Source organism: Nyctibius grandis, chromosome Z, assembly GCF_013368605.1.
Source record: "Nyctibius grandis isolate bNycGra1 chromosome Z, bNycGra1.pri, whole genome shotgun sequence".
NCBI classification, from domain to species: domain Eukaryota; kingdom Metazoa; phylum Chordata; class Aves; order Nyctibiiformes; family Nyctibiidae; genus Nyctibius; species Nyctibius grandis.
Window position 1 is genome coordinate 96,284,891 of NC_090695.1, and position 14,881 is coordinate 96,299,771.

Below are 14,881 nucleotides of genomic sequence, written 5' to 3' on the forward strand. Positions count from 1 at the left end.
GAATCCAGCCCTCTGCAGCACGAGGTGATACCAGAAAGCAGCTGTTTGCAGGTGGTGCTGAACACTGCCCACCCTGGCTGATGGACTGGGCGTCCCCCTTACTAAAGATCAGGACACTCTGCACTCCCCCTGGCTACTACAGTCATCCCATTATAATTACAACCAACTGGAATAAACTGAGTTTGCAAGACACAGAGGATATTTTGGCTCTTCAAGCCTTACTCAGCATCATATGACCGACTTCTCTCTTACAGCTGAACTCAATGCTCATGTTCACAAGCTGGAAGATAACCTGTCTGAAGCCAGTGCCCAGCTGGCTGAGGTGGAGAAGAGCCAAGCTGAAATTAATGCCATTAGGCTCCAAGGTAAATTCCTTGACAGCTTTGTGCAATGTTACCTCCCTCTGGTCCTCCTCTTCCCCTACATTTCACCTCTGGCAGCCCTGCCCTGTCTCCTCTAGCCAATCTGCCCAATCCTTCTAGTCTTCACTTCTCTTTCTCTCCAGTCAGACAGAATTAGTTCCTCTCCTGCTTCTTTATGCAGTTTTCCCACAGCCAAAAACAACCAGCTGAGTCGGGAGCACAAGGAAGCTCAGAGCAGGCTTAACCAGATTGTCCACATGAAGATTTCTCCCATCTTGCAAGTAGATGACTTCAAGAAGCAGCTGGATGAAGAGTCAAAGGTACCAGGGACCGCCAGCTGCCTATAGAGGTTGCTGCTGTCATGGGACATGCAGTGCTGCTCTTTCGCACACTGTCCACTTCAGAGTACAAATCTTTTGTGTTAGCTCTCACAAAGGAAAACTTTCTCATCCAAATTAATCTCTGAGCTTGTTACCAGCCGATGTTGGAGGTGGCATGGGGGACATAAGCCTTGTATGGATATGAAAATAAGATACAGAATCTCCCGTGAGTCAGCAGCAGAGAGTAGAACACACACCTCCTGATTCTCCGTCCACTGTCCATCCAGTGGCTCGTACAGCAGTTTATTTGCATAGATCACACAAGTTTGGCTCAAAATGTACCAGTATTTCAGATTTCTATCAGATACATCTGTCTTGGAAACTTCTGCTTATCTCCAAAGAGTAATTCTAGCGCTGCACCTGTATATCAAAAGCCTGGCAAGAATTCTCTCTGTGTTCAGAACAATCGCCAAATGGATTCACTATCATCATTCCTTTGAAACACTGTTTGAGAGAAAACAGTGATGAGCACAAGCCAAATTCTGTTTTCAGTTGTATGAGCTCAATTCACTGCAATACAGTAAAAAATAGGTATGGAGAACAGGAACTTGGCTCCTGACCAGGAAGATATTTTGAAGCCTGAGATTGTTTCTAGCTGGTCCACAACCGAGTTGTCCAAGGGGAGCACTCCAGCTCTGGGGAGTGGGGTCAGTGTAGTCGTACTTCCAACAGGACAGGCACAGAGCAACAGCTGTGCTGTCTCTAGTCCTGTACTGCTGCTGTGGTGGGCCTGGCCAACACCAAGCATGACTTGGACCCAATCAAAGAGTAGCTGGAGGAAGAGGAGGAGAGAAAAGCTGAACTGCAGTGCCTGGTCTCTCAATACTGCCTCAGTTACAATGTGGAGGACTAAATGCAGGACCAATGCCATTGAAAGAACCATTGAAAGAACCAAAGAGCTGGAAGAAACCAAGTGAGCACTCAGCTTTCAGGGAGTCTGGGATGGGATTTATGGCAGTCTCATTGTTTAGTTTGGCTGCCGACTCACAGCTTATAGACGTGATCTGTTAGGACTCAATTTGGTAAGACAGAGAGAAAGCAAAGGGCCCCAGCCAAGAGAAAGAAAATAATACTTGCAATAATAAACAGGGACTATTGAGACCTAACACTTGCACACTGACAACAGAAAACCAACAATGATCCTTTCTGATAAAGGCTTGAATTTGGATAGCCTTTCTTTATTCCAACGAGGATTTTACTCTTCCAGCAGCTACAAAACCCACTAGCATTTCCTAAGAATAGAGCAAGCATCAAATCGGATTAAACCCCTTAGAATCTGGTCCTTGAGACCCGGTATTACAGGCTAGAAGTTGAGCCAACCTTTGTAGTAGTCTCTCTAACACAGCTAACATAAAGGGGCTTTCACATAATAGCAACAGTTAAGGCATCTGGAGGGTTTCACTGTGGGCCTGAACAAGTTGAGACACATGGGATAAGCTACAACATCTCTGCATGACTTTGTACTGAGTCCCAGGGATATTCACAAGGGAGGAAGGCTACTTTGCTCTTAGACACTATCCAGTCCTTGAGATACCTGAATGGAAGGTGGAGGTGTCTACCATCAGGTTACAATCCAGCAATAAAGAGCTAAGCTGCGGCCCAACATGCCATAGCCACCAGTCGAGGGGAAGAACCAGCCACTGGTTTTACAGTCCTTTTTTGCAGCTGCTGCCAGGATTTCACCTTTTCACTGGTGAAAATAGTGATGGTGCTCGAGATGAGGGTACCACTTCTCACTCCATGAACTACTCACCAGGGTATTTCCACCCTTCCTCACTCAGGACAAAGCTGGCTCTGAGGCTCCAAGAAACAGAGGAGACAGCTGAATCACTCCAAGCCTGGGTTACCAATACAGAGAAAACTAAGCAGAGGCTTCAGAACGAAGTGGAGGACCTCACTGTTGACCTGGAGAAGGCAAGAAATCCAGCCATGAAAGAGTGCATCCAGCACAATCCTGACCAGCAAGACTGAAGACCTGGTACTGGAAGCCCTGGGAGTCTTTCTGTTAAGTCACCTTTGGACTGGTCTGTTATTTCTTAATATTTTAAGATCTCTCTATTAAACGTCAAGTAATCTGTACGGCCATGATAAGTAAGGCTAAGATTTATTCCATCAAGAGAAAACCCAGATGAGAGCCACAGCTAATTCCTAGGAGCACACAGCATGCTTCTCATAAGCTCATTAGCTGACTTCCAGAAACAGGAGTAGAGCTAAAGCAAAAGCCCTCCTTTACTGCAAGGCAAGGTATTCATCTTCTTTTTAGGGATAATGATATCCTGCTTTGAACTTTTCAGTGTTGCAGTACCAGTGGGTTGGCCGCTGGTTATTAACTATCCTGCTCAAAGCAGATCTAAACAACGTGTAGTTTAAACACTAGCAACAAACGCTCCTTCATTAAATCAGCATTTCTACTCTTGCTAGTGTAAGGGGATGAATAGTAGTGCAACTGTGGGACATTTGAATAAAAATGTTACTTAAAATAGGCACAAAGGCTGCTCCAAATCCACTGAAGTCCTTGGGTATCTGCCAATGACTGCAGTCAGCTTTAGAACAGGTCTCAAGAGCCGAAAATCCCACATACAGCATTACATTACTGGGCTGAACAAATCTGTTTCACCATCACTTTCTTTAATGAAGCAGTTCTTTATTCTATGGTTCCTGTGGTTTGCTTGTCACCATGGTATCGGAACGCATGTGTTGATCATAAGGATATGTAGAATATTTGTGAATAAAAGCTCCTAGGAAAGAAAAATGTACCTTTATTCTTTCCTTTCATGACAAGCAGTTAAACACAGTCTAAAATAGTCTTGAATAACATCTTGTTTGTAACTGAATCGTCTTTGAAATAGAAAGAGTCATACTAATCAACCCAGGCAATTACTAACAGCACATCTGCACCAGGAATATCTGAAGTGGAAAACATTTGCCTCACAGCAGCATCATTATAACCGCAGGAGCAAGGAGGACTATGACACTGATGGGAACTGGGTGATCTTGTTAAATTCCTAATGGTGAGGAAAGAAAGCCTCGTAAACATTTTAATCACCCATTCAGAGTGACCAAGAGAAACTCTGCCAGTCATTAGGGTGGCTGCCAATTTAACTGTGACTAGCTGGCAGGACATGCAGAGAAGTGAAGTGTAAAGAAAACTTGCGTCCAGTGAACGCTTGGCTTCATCTTTGCAGGCCAATGCTGCTTGTGCTGCCTTGGACAAGAAGCAGGGAGCCTTTGATAAGATGCTGGCAGAATGGCAACAGGAAATGCAAAGAGCTGCAGGTGGAAGTGGATAGCTCCCAGAAGGAATGTACATGACTGAAAATTTTAAGCTTAAGACTGCCTATGAAAAATCCTTGGAGCACCTGTAATCTCTGAAGAAGGAGAACAATGGCCTTCAGGGTAAGTACTGGTTTGATGTTAAAAAAACTGCAAATCATAAGCCCCTTGATTCCTACTGAATGATCTCTTGTGGGGTCTTCCAGCATCAATTCCACTCCTTTTCTTATTTCTAGCAGTGCTTTCACTCTCTGGGAACATACATTTGATGCACTTAAAGTTGCAGGTTAGATTCTGCTCTTGGGACAGAGTCTGCACTCATACACACACCATCCCTATCAGATCACCCAAGATTGTAACTAGCAGCAGTGTACGGCTTCCAGGACTCCGACCCTGGGGATAACATTCAGGATCGCAGTCCCTTCTGAACCCTCAAAGCAAGGTCACAATAGCAGCTCGGTTGGACTCAGTGTTATACTAGGAGGTCATCACTCCAGGCTGGGCCACGTGTCATCACTAGAGCTTCGCATAAGGGAATAATGGACTGGTTACAGCATTAGGCTTAAATAAGACACAGGCTGCAGTCCCAGTTCTGGCTACCAGCATCCTCTGAGCAACTCACTTAGGGGGCTATTAACAATGGCCAGTTTTACCCTGGGAAGATGACATTCACTTTAACCTCAGTGGGGAGGATTGGGCACCTCCAGGAATCAGTTCAGAGCAAGTCAGTTAAACTTCTGCTCAGAGTCTCCCTCTCTGCATCACTTCTACCCCACTGGCTGTACAGGTAGAGCAGCTGCCTCGGCTTTTCTTTTTTTTAAAAAAAAGCACTTCTGTAAATTGCAAAAATTGATCTTTTACAGAAGGCTGGAAGATGACACTGTAAATATTTAGAAGATGCTACAATTTGCTGCCCTTGTGGCCAACAGAAAACAACGATGGACTCTCTGGCACAGACCCAGTGTTTTCTGGGCTACCTCCCCCAACCCTTTGCTCTGGTCTACATCAGCTGGCAGAGAGCCCTATTCTGCTGCACAGAGACGATGTGGTGCCCTGTTTTCATTTTGTAAGAGCAACCATCTGAAAGGGAGAGAGGGGAAGGATGGATAAAAACTGGAAAAAAACCCTCTTGATTTAACTGGCTTCATTCTTCCACCTCCATGAACACATGCAGCTAGCAGGGCTCATTCAGAAATCCAGGATAACATTTAGCAATGAAAGGAAAGGGCAGCGGATATAAAGTGACTGGAACCACTTCGTGCCATTTCCATTCAAAGAATCTGCCTGGCGCACTTGGTAAAGTTCACCATCCTGAAATAAACCTATCATATGAGATATCCGTTTTCTTCCCTAGAGGAAATTAAGGATCTAATCAATCACCTGGGGGAGGGAGGGAAGAGCATTCATGAGCTGCAAAAGATAGAGACTGGCGACTGAGAAGGATGAACTGCAGGTGGCACTGGAGGAAACGGAGTCTTGCCTGGAGGTACCAATGCTACAGATGCGAGAGCCGGGTGCCAGCCCGGTGGCTGCTGCCCACACTCCATCAGATGGATTTTGTATGTTTAACCCCACAAAGGGCATTTGCTCATCCATCTGTTGCACTCTTGCAGGCTGAAGAAAATAAACTGATCTGCTTTCAGCTCGAGGTGGCTCAGGTTAAAGCTGACATTGAGAACAGGAGAAGGAAGAATTTGAAACCTCCAGGTATAGCAATGACATGACATTAAGCCACAGGCAAAGGCTGCAGCATGGAGGTTTTAAGTTACATGCTAGGAAAGCTTTATAATCATTAAGGGGAATTACTCCTTGGACTCAATTATCTGGAGGTTGTAGAGCCTCCATTATTGGAAGTCAAGTGCAGTCTGGTCACACGCTGTCTAATGGGACTGGTTTAGCAGGAGGGGATCCAGATTTTAGGCAGTAGATGTTTAAGATGACCTCTTGCAAGCCTCTGCCAGCCCTATGTTTTAAAAGAAGGTATTCATGAATGGCTTGGTGCAAAATCCTGATATCTCAGTTTTAAACAGGTTTGAATAGTTACTCTATTTTTATTACTTAGTGGGCAATAATTTGATACAAAGGCTGGATCAGACTCAACATAACAGAATGCTGTATCATATGCTTCACTGGACTCCGCAGAAATAATCACCAGTGTGCAACTGAGTCTCTGCAGGCGAGTCTGGAGACTGAAGCAGAGTGCTGAAGGTCTCAGGCTCAAGAAGATGGACACTGACCTGACCAGCATGGAAATGCAACTGGATCATGCCAACAGGAACAACAGTGAGCTTGTCAGGACACTGACTACACTGCAACAGCAAGTCAAGGTAAACTGGAGAGGGTGGAAGCAGGTCCCTGGATGGAAAAGCATACCAGTTCTATTTTGTAGCTTAAGCAACAAAGCAGTAGATTATATACTCTTGTTTAGACAGACATCTTGAACAAATAGAGAATTCATATTCAAAAGCCCTAGTTCTCCCACTCATACCAATTTCAATCTGCAGTAGTTCCAACAAACCTTATAGAGCATTACTACCAGCTTTTGTCAAACTAGAAACCTAAAGAACTATTCATATGTAATTAAATAAAAAAAGTTCTGCTTTTAAGAGTTGTAATTGCTGCTTGAAGAGGATAGACAAGAAATGGACTAGAAACTAACAGAGATGTAAAACAAAGGAGCTTCCTTTGGCTCTTCATTTCTAAAATAAAACTAAGTAAATTAGTAAAAGGCTAGTCTCTTTGCTGGAATAAAGTGATAACAACTGCTGCCAAAAATCAAATTTTAGTAACTTAAAGAGTAACAACAAAGATTATTTCTCTCTATACACGTGTGTGTATATATACACACACGCACTCAAACCTAACTTGTCCTCAGTTACATCAGTCTCAGTCAGAAGTAATTCCCTTGAAGTCAGTGTGGCTACACTGACGCTAAGACAGACATACGTGGTACTGGGATCCAGTGATGGGGGGTTGGTTTTTTAAATTACTTTAAAATCTGCATCACCTTAAAGAACAGCTTTGGAGAGAGACCTCCTAAATCTCTCAGCTTCATCTCCCTTCATTATTTACATTACTCTTTCATCTGCTTTCAGGACCTTCGGATCTAAACGGATGAGGATGCTTGCCAGCACAAGGAGGAGCTGCAGGAGCCATACATGCTGCCTCTTCCCACTACAGACACAGCTGGAAGAAGCGCAGACCAGCCTGAAGGGCAGTGAGCACTCTCACACACTCCTGGAGCAGGCAGAGGTCATGGAGAAGACATAAGGAATCCCATGTACAGAGAAAGCAGAACTATTTATGCAACAGCTATCTTGTCAGAGAGTTCGTGTGCAAGTGGTTTAAGATTAAATCTTGACTCTGGGTAAGAAGTGCAGCATTAGGCAAGTAACGGATAAATATAACAGTGGTCTATAAGATAGGTCTGATAACTGGAACATGAAGAGCTCACTCTTTAGAGATACAACACTGATAACAGGATTTTAAAAAAGCACCATCTTGGCGCAGCTTTGCTCCTAGCAAGGCCTATGAAAAGACTTTTAGCAAATTTGGTGGAAGAGTTAAGACAGCGCTGAGAACTTTTGAAAAACTCACCTTAAAAGGGACAGTGTAAAATTCTGCCTTCGCTGAAACTACTGTTTTACTAGTTGTTTCCATGGTGCTGGGATTTCTTCCATAGACTGTAGCCCACAGCAAGATTCATTTTAGTGAAATTTTAAGCATCCTTGTGTTACAGATTGTGGTATGAAATACCATACCTGCCTTTTCATTTTGTGCTTAGATTTAAGAAGCTACTTTAACATTCACCATCACAGTCTACAGCTCTTTTCCATACAGACCACACATGCTACCATTTCCAAGGAGGAGAGTATAACTTCTGGAAAGGACTGATAATACAAGGAGCATTTCTCAGCTTCTACTATGGGACATCAGTTGTAAAAACTGAGTCATAAATGAGGCTTTTATTCAAATAGGTTAAAAAATGCAACCAATACATTCACTTCCAATTGGCCGATGATAAAAGGATACATTTTTAGCAGGTGAACTGCTATCTCCATACCAAATTTGGGGTTTTAAACTTATTTGTTATGCAAACCCTAACATAGCACAGAACTTGTGCAGCATTCTGGAACACAACAGCATATTTTCTTGATGTTGTTTTTGCTGAAGAGCAGCTTGTGTTGCTAGAATGCAGTTTTTCTATTAAAGCCTTTGTAGGTCTCTTTCCTTAGAGGGAGCTTATTTTTTTTATTATTATTTTTACAGCAGCAACAACAACAGTCCTCCAATGATTCATATCAGTAAACAGCAAGCACTAAATGAGCTGTGGGGCTCATATTTTCCATGAGATAAAAAGACACATACATATTGTAAACTGTGGAGCAGAGACTATGTTTGTTGAGAATGCAATCAAATACGGTTGCAGTCAGGTCTAAAGCCAGCTGCTGCTACTGCAGCATAACTTTGAAATAAATAATACTGGCATATAAAATCAAATCCACACACACAGAAATTCAGGAAAACAGACTCAGACTCGAGGCCTTCATAAACAACAGGGTCTCTTTCTGCCTCAGAGGTGTATCATCATTTTAGCTCTCCTTTAGCATGCAAGTACATACACAGGTCCTAATGTTCCATAATGCAGATCCAGTGGGGATGAAGCCCACTTGGCTTAACAGTGCACAATTTTATAGAGAAAAAACAAACTCTACAGAAAACTGTGCTGCATAAATCATCTCTTTGAGAGCCAAATGGCAGACCTGAGCAGGTAAGACATTCTGGGTCTCTAGGAGTTCTTTCTGCCCTCTAGAATCAGTCTGCTTACTATTAAATGAAAGCTGGAGCCTGACCCTCAACACACTACTAATGAGCATGAGGAAATCATCAGTGAGTACAGAGCAGCTGATGAGAGAGCAAAGCAAGCTGTGGCTGGTGTAAGTCATCTCCCCACCTTTCTGCCCTTTACATTGGTAGCTGGAAACCTTAAGGTATATATTCCATTATTTCTCTGTAGTGCTGATTTGAAAGCATAGTGTTAATAACACATGTTAGCACTTGCATTGCTTTTTATGATCCTGAAAAGCAGAATGCATGTTAGCTCACTGATTGCAGCCTAGCAAAATTAATCCCCAAAAGAAGAAATCCACTTCCTTTCTGCCTCCCTGGTAATCTACATCACAGATGGCACCCTGAGGGATTCCTCCATTTCCTCTCAATTTGTCCTTTCTTTCACTTATTACACAACTCCACTCATCATACCTATCAGGCCTCCAACAAAGAGTAGGCTGGCTTCCCTCTCTAGATAGTCAATGGCATTTGTAATTGGCACAGGGGGGAGAAAAGTTGCCAGCACTGAGCAGATTGCTCCTTTGGCACTGTGCTGACAACTGGCACTTCAGAAATATCATAGCTAGCTGTGGATTTAATGCACAGCATTTCCTCCCAGAGTGAGGCTGAGCCTTCTGCCACCTTTGTGCTTTCAGATACTGCACGTTCAGACAATATCTTCACCTTCCATCTACAGCACACTCTCAGCCACCCTCTTTCCATTGAAGGGTAGAAATAAAAGCCTGAGGTGTCATTAGAACTAAAGCTATTAACTTAATAATAGACGAGGTTAATACCTTTGACTAGTCCAGTGGTTCTAAGCAAGGAAACCACCACGTGGTGGTTTATGGTCCGATCTAGAGTTGTCCAAGCCAACTGGGATTACTTCTATTGATTTCAGTGAACTGTGGATCCAGTCTTTGGAAAGGCAGCCTATGATACTCAGAACAATTAAAGAGATGGCAAAATTTCTCAGAAAGTAACACACAGATATTGGGTCTACATATCCTAACTTCCAACGCTCTGCATAAATAGCTGTGCTTGCAATCTGTTTCATACCTACCTCACAGGCTTCCTGTGTGGCCAAAGATCTGTGTCAGGAGCAGGATCATTGTGTGCACCTGGAAACGATTAAGAAGAACTATTAAATTGCAATAAAAGACCTGTAAGTCAAGATGTTATAGGCTGAGTAGTTAGCCCAGGAGAAAAAAAGCACCCTCATGAAACTCCAGTGTAAGAAAAACATCTACAAATATACTAGAAAGATCATTCCAACAGAGCAGCTATGAAACTCTTTCCTGCACCTGAGCTTCCATATTCAGCACAAATACTTGAAAAAGAACCTTTTAATTTAACAACCAACGTGTCCCAAAGGGAATGCACTAATTTAAGGAAATCTGGACTAGGCAGAAAAGATGCACATAGGACACTCTCAGCCCACTGGAGCACAAGAGAACTTCAGCACTTTGCACCCTGCACAAAAATCAATCAGAATCTTTATGGTGCTTGAGTATGGCAGTGACAAGGCACTGGTATCAGCAGCTAATCTACACCCATGAAGGAGAGTTTGCAAGGTGTACTGTCATCAGCAGCATGACTTGCCATTTATTTTTCAACTGCAACAAAACTCTAGAGCACGAGTAGCTTCAAATTCCTGAGGTAGATACCATCTTCCTGTTTCTTTTTCTGATGCTCGTAATTCCACATCAACGCTTCAAATCCCATCCATAATCATTTATCCTTCTGTTCCTTTTCAGATTAAGGAACTGGAAATAGAGCTAGACTCCAAACAGAAACACTATGTGGAGACTGAATATTCTGCACAAGAACAAGAGGCCTCTAAAGGAGCCAGTCTTCCACAAACCATGGCCACAAAATCCATTAGTGCAGCTGGAGAAGATGCAGAACAAATTGAAAACATACAAGAGGCAAACTGAGGAGGCTGTACATATTCCCTGCTCCAGCTCACTGCTTCATCACACAATCATACCTCGTGCACCAGGGGCATTTTGTATCTCCACATACTGCAGGAAGCACACATTCGGTTTATACTGACAGCATCCCTGGACAGGTGGCCCATCGTAGACTTGCATGCACCTATTGAGACAGTCACCCAAAAGTGTGCATCATTCTCAACAAAGAATTCTCCTCCTCTCCCCTCTTTGCAGCCACTTCCTGCCCTCAAATACCGTCTCTAATATATGCACAGATATGAACACACAATTAAAAACCCACGGGTTAACTATCATTCTTTAGGGTCATGACTGTACTCCTCACCTTGATGTCATTATGCTGAAGAAACACATCAGACATTTTCCAGGTCAGCTTTTTCCAGTGCAAAGATTTCTCTTGTTCAATCAAACGCTTCCTGGTACAGGAGACTAGCCAAAGCTTGGCCAAGTACAGGAAGACCATATATGAACTGGATGATGCCAAGGAGAGGGAGATGGGATGGCTGAATCAGCTCTAACCGAACCACACACCAGGCATTGTGCCTCAGCAAGCAAAGGGCTCACTTTTGGAGAGATTATCCAAGTGCCTAAATCCTCTTCCCCTGTGTCAGCAGCTCAGGAACAGGCACCAAAGACAGAGCTCGCATGTTTGAACCCACCTGCCATGAATTTACTAGAGCAGAAAAGGGTGTGGGGTGGAGATGAGGAAAACAGGTGTGTTCTCAACACCAGCTGACTCATGCAGTTCCCTACAAAAGGGAACAGAGAGATTCCACAAGTCTCCTTATGCACAGAGATAAGTTCTGAAATGGCTAATGGTGAGTACAGCTGTGTTTTCACTGATGGTAAAACAGCAAAGGGAAAAGAGCAGCATCCTTCTACTTCTGAAAGGGATACACATTAAGGGCTAAACCTTTTCTCAAGGGCACCAAAATTGCACAGGAAGAACCCCTCTTAGGAAAAAGCCCACCTCACCCTGGCACGATACTCCAGGACACTTCTGTACACACCAGCAGGGAAAACAGGGACCAAAACGATACAAAGTACGTACCCAATTCCTACTCCCTCTCCTCCTTCCTCTGGGGTAAAAACAAGGGCTTGCATATGATTGCTTATCAAAGTGATTTCTTTACATAGGAAGAGGTTTGATGGGCATGTGCCTAGACATCATAGCAACTGAAAAATTGTTATGGGACTGATTAAAAGAATAGGTTTGAAGTATCAAGTGGCCTACATGGGAAAAAGACTAGAAGGCAGAAAAAGTGTGTAACGATCTGCAGATAGAAGAATTATCTGTGTGTCAGACCCAAAAACTTGCAAATAATACATCTCAAGTATACCTGGAATGATAGAAGACATCCAACACTACTTGAAGCATCTGTGCTAACACAGATTTGGGAATTTTAAAGTAAAGGATAGGAGGTGTGATCTGGGCCATCGCTTGCAAATAATTCCTCTCATCAATAGCCTTCATGGTATGGGGAAAAACTTGAATTTGTTCACAGCAAGACAGTAGAACATAGCGTTCAGGGTTGCTGCTCAAACTTAAGATGCTAGACATAGCGGGGTCCTGCAACAGGAGGGTAGAGCAGCACAGAAAGAGCAAATTCAAACTAGCTGGGAAGGCAGAAACAGCTCCTGTGGCAGCACAGGGGGGTACAGTCTGCAAGATCTGAGACTTGGTTGGTTGTGGGAGAATTACTCCAGGCCTAGGAGGGCTGACCCCTAGGGAATGCTTTGAACCAGCCAACGTTAACAACACCAACGTACAATTTTGCTGCTTTAATCTTAAAAAATGGTGATAAAGACCGCTGCTGTTTCTTTTCTAGCAATCATTTTCTGCAGGAGCTAGAGTAAAACACTGCTGTCATCCAAACACCCTGCTGTTGCTCACCAAGCCCTGCTTAGACAACTGGAACAAATGCATTTAGGCGTACAACCTTTGAAAAGCAGGCTAACAGGGCGCAGGTGCTGCCTGATGTCACACACTTCACACTTTGCTCTGAAGGTGGTCATTTAAAGCCTGAGCCCAGGGGCCTCCTGGCCTGAGCACGCAGGCTCCTACCTGCTTCACCACAGATCTTCTCTGTGGGAGATGTCATCACAGGGGAAGCAGGGGGAAAAGCAGTCAGTATCAAGCTCATCATTACCTCGAAAGCCAGTATGCAAAAAGACTGCACAGCACAAGTCTGGTCAAGCTGCAAGCAGTCTTCCTTCTTTCTCATCCTGTATTATGACCATTGCACACATTACACAAAGTTAAAACAGGAGCTGGCAAGGGGACACTGTATTAAGTGACAAAAAAAGCAGGACATTGGGATACATTGTCTTTCCCCACTTAAAAATCCCAAATTTGCAGTTATTTAGATCATCAGTGACTTTATCTGAACTTAAGGCAACGTTCTTGATAATTCAAGAATATTACTGATGAAAACAGATTTTGACAAATTGCTGTGATCTTGATGGCAGTTCTAGAGAAGCAGGGAATACAATCAGGGGAAAAAACTACATTTGTTCCATCTTCCTTTTAAACATCAGGCATGATACGACACTGTGCTGGAAACTGCAGTGTTTTCAATTACTGGGGGGAACAATGCACATCTAGAATGCCTTTCAAGGCATGTATTTTCATCTGCAATTACCTGTTTTTATGTTCAACAGCCTGCTCCCAACAGACCTCTTTTTGACTAGCTCCTACCCATCTGCATGCATTTGCTGTTTAAAAAATAAAAACAACAACCTCAAAGGATGTTCCAGCTCAAATTTTTTTTAATATGTATCTTAAGGTCAGACTGCATCTAAACTACTTCCACTAAGATCAGTTCAGCCTTGCTTCTGAGGCCTTAATCTCAAAAACATTGGCATCCTTTCTGAATTGGCACAGCATAATTCTATCAGCAATACAGCAGGAACAAAGGTGGAATATTCTCCAGAAAGCTTCGCTGGAGACAGGGCCTTAGGTTTTAATGCTTAAAAGCTCTGCAGAGCTCCTCATTTAGAGACTTCCACCCCATCTGGTGAAAATCATTTTGCAAACATAAAACCATACTTAAATGTAATTTCATTCCTGTTACGTAATTTCACTTGGCCTAGTTGCATATCTTTAATCTGTGCAGCTGATCTAGTTTTATCGTTAAGCCAATAAGGGCTGCAGTGATGACATATCACACAGTTACAGAACTATAGTAACACTGGTTGAGGGGACCATGGACTCCAGCCTCCTTCCCGAATGCAAGATGTTATACTGCACTTTTGCCATTCTGACAAGTATTTGTTTGATCCATTCTTAAAAACCTCTAAGAAGAGCCCGACATCCCGCAACACAGGGCTCAACGACTTCAAAGGAGTCACTGAGAACTTTTTTCACTGTAACCTAGATCTGCCTTGCTGTTATCTTAGCTTATGACTTCTCACCCTACCCGCAGCTGGACATAAGAGAACAAATTGTTCTTTTCCTCAGAGCAGCAGCCTTTTATCTATTTGAAGACTTACCACATCTTTCCTCAGTTTTCTGTCCTCTCAACAGGCTCAGCAGAAGTCATATGTTCAAAGACTCTGATCATTATAGCCACTTTTTTCTCCACATATCCATATTTCTCTTGTGTGAAGCCCAGGACTGGACACACTCCTCTAGCAGACTCCTTTGTACATCTTACTAGCCTTTTCTCACATGGACCTGCATGACATTTGTCTCTTCTGCAACAGCAAGACGTTACAGACTCCTGTTCAGCTTACGACCCACGGCAGCCCCTCCATCCTTTCCTGCAGCACAGCCAGCTGCCCAAATCTTTCCAGTCCTGTAATTCTGAAGTTGATTACATTAGAGTGTACAGCAGCACACGTCCTACTGAAGCACATCCTATTTTTCCCATAGAGCTCCCATTTTGAATCCTAGTTCTATGATTGTGTTTATTATGCCTTCAAACTTGAGCTCATCTTCAAATGCAGTAATTACATTCTTTATTTCATCATGGATGAGTAATGGACCCAGGTTAATTCCCTGTACAAGCACTGATATCAAGTACATTTTTCCTCAACCAGTTCTGCAACTCCCTTAGAGCAGTATCATCTAGACTGGTTTCCC